This window comes from Alexandromys fortis, unplaced genomic scaffold (genome assembly GCF_014885135.2).
Source record: "Alexandromys fortis isolate MF-2015 unplaced genomic scaffold, M_Fortis_MF-2015_v1.1 scaffold_207, whole genome shotgun sequence".
Taxonomy (NCBI): domain Eukaryota; kingdom Metazoa; phylum Chordata; class Mammalia; order Rodentia; family Cricetidae; genus Alexandromys; species Alexandromys fortis.
In genome coordinates this window covers 996,079-998,480 of record NW_026068106.1, presented here as the reverse complement: position 1 = coordinate 998,480, position 2,402 = coordinate 996,079, and positions in this window count along the sequence as shown.

The following is a 2,402-nucleotide window of genomic DNA, read 5'->3' as shown; positions in this document are numbered from 1 at the left end:
CTGGCCTCAAACTCACAGATATCCATTTGCCTCTAGCTCCTGGGTGCTGGGAGGAAAGGTATGTGCCACCACCCCTCAGCTACAATAACAGGTTTCATTATGGCATATTCATGCACACTTTGTTCTTGTGTATACTCTTCCCTCATCATTCTTTTTCGTCTACCTATTCTTCTTCATCTACTCTTTCTCTTTCCAAAAATCCCCTCCTGCTTTCATGGCACGTATATTCTATTACTCTATTTTATTCTTTCTGCTTTCATTAAGACATTTTCCCCCTTTCACAATCTTCTTTCTTGTTTCATGCCCTACAGCTCCCCCGACATATGCATACATCTAACAACTGTATCCCAATGGAAGCTTACACTACCTGTCAGATCCATTCATTTTCCTACAGACTTAATTGTCTTTATGTTTGTCTAAGATTCTGCTCTATATACGCATCATATTTTCATTATCCATTGACCTGTTGATGGACACGTAGGTTGATTCCATTTCATTGTTATTTTGAATATGACAGTAAAAATGTGGATATCCAGGTATCTTTGTGATAGAATAAACTTTTGGGGGAGGTGGTGAGACATACCCAACAATGATGCAGCTGGGTCTTAAAGTAGTTCAATTTAAGATAGGGTTTTTCTCTATAACCTGGATGTCCTAGAACTTGCTTTGTAGATTAGATTGGCTTCAAACTCTCAAAGATCTGTCTGTCCCTGCCTCCTGAGTGTTGGCAATTTTGGATTTTAAAAGAAACGCCCTTGCTGATTTCCACAGTGGTTGTACCAGTATACAGTTCTGCGGTCAATGAATAGTGTTCCTCTCCCAGTCCTCCCTGGCATTTGTGGCCATTTGTTTTTGTGGTGATAGTCATTCTGACTGGATGATTCCTTCATGTTCTCAGTTAGCGGACAGAGTGGTCCTTCAAGAAAGCAGTTAATAAAATTGCTATTTTCTTCTTATGAAATAGTGTTTATTTTAATACACTAAAAATACATCATTTTAAGAAGGAAGGCTAATCATCTTGAGAAATGAAGACTTTTCTATAAAATAAACAAATCTACTCCTATCTGAACTTGGATATGATGAATTTAAAAATTACCAGAGATTGGGGATCAAATTCTTTGACCTTGGAGCTTTCTACAATCACTTTCCCCAGATTAATAATTCATCATGATGGACAAGTTGTGTAACTCCTCTCTGGGGATATTTATAGGGACAAGAATTCAATGTTCTTAAGAAAACAAATTAAGATATCCAATGTTGACTGATGGTAGCAGACCCAAACTGGGAATCCCCTCAAAATTTCCAAATTGGAGTCGCGAGACTCTATTACATCAGAATTTACAAATGAAGCATGCGACTCACTGGCTCACAACTAACGTGTGGAAAGGACTATTTCCCATCTACACTGTGAAAAATGGATATACAGGGTGGAACACTGGACATATAAGAACTACCTAAAGAATAGCATTATAACATTTGATTTTTTAATTGATTTTTATTGAGCTTTACATTTTTCTCTGCTCCCCTCCCTGCTTCTCCCCTCTTTTTCAACCCTCTCCCAAAGTCCCCATAATCTCAATTGACTTAGGAGATCTTGTCTGTTTCTACTTCCCATGTAGATTTGATTCATGTATGTCTCTTTAGAGTCCTCATTGTTGTGTAGGTTCTCTGGGATTGTGATTTGCAGGCTGGTTTTCTTTGCTTTATCTTTGAAAGGCACTTATGAGTGAGTACATGTGATAATTGTCTTTCTGTGTCTGGGTTACCTCACTCAAAATGTTTTTTAGCTCCATCCATTTTTCTGCAAAATTCAAGATGTTATTTTTTTCTTCTGTGTAATACTTCATTGTGTAAATGTACCACATTTTCCTTATCCATTCTTTGGTCGAGGGGCATTTAGGTTGCTTCTAGGTTATGGCTGTGACAAATAGAGCTGCTATGAATATAGTTGAGCACATGCTCTTGTGGCATGATTGAGTATCCTTTGGATATATATCCAAAAGTGGTATTACTGGGTCTTGAGGAAGGTTGTTTCTTAATTTTCTGAGAAATAGCCACACTGACATCCAGAAGGGCTATACCATCTTGCATTCCCACCAACAATGCAGAAGTGTTCCCTGTACCCCACAACCTCTTCAGTATAAGTTGTCATCAGTGTTTTTAATCTTGGCCATTCTTACAAGTGTAAGATGGAATCTCAGAGTTATTTTTGTTTGTATTTCTCTGATGACTAAAGATGTTGAACATTTTCTTTTTTATTTATTTACTTATTTATTTATTATGTATACAATATTCTGTCTGTGTGTAAGCCTGCAGGCCAGAAGAGGGCACCAGACCCCATTACAGATGGTTGTGAGCCACCATGTGGTTGCTGGGAATTGAACTCAGGACCTTTGGAAGAG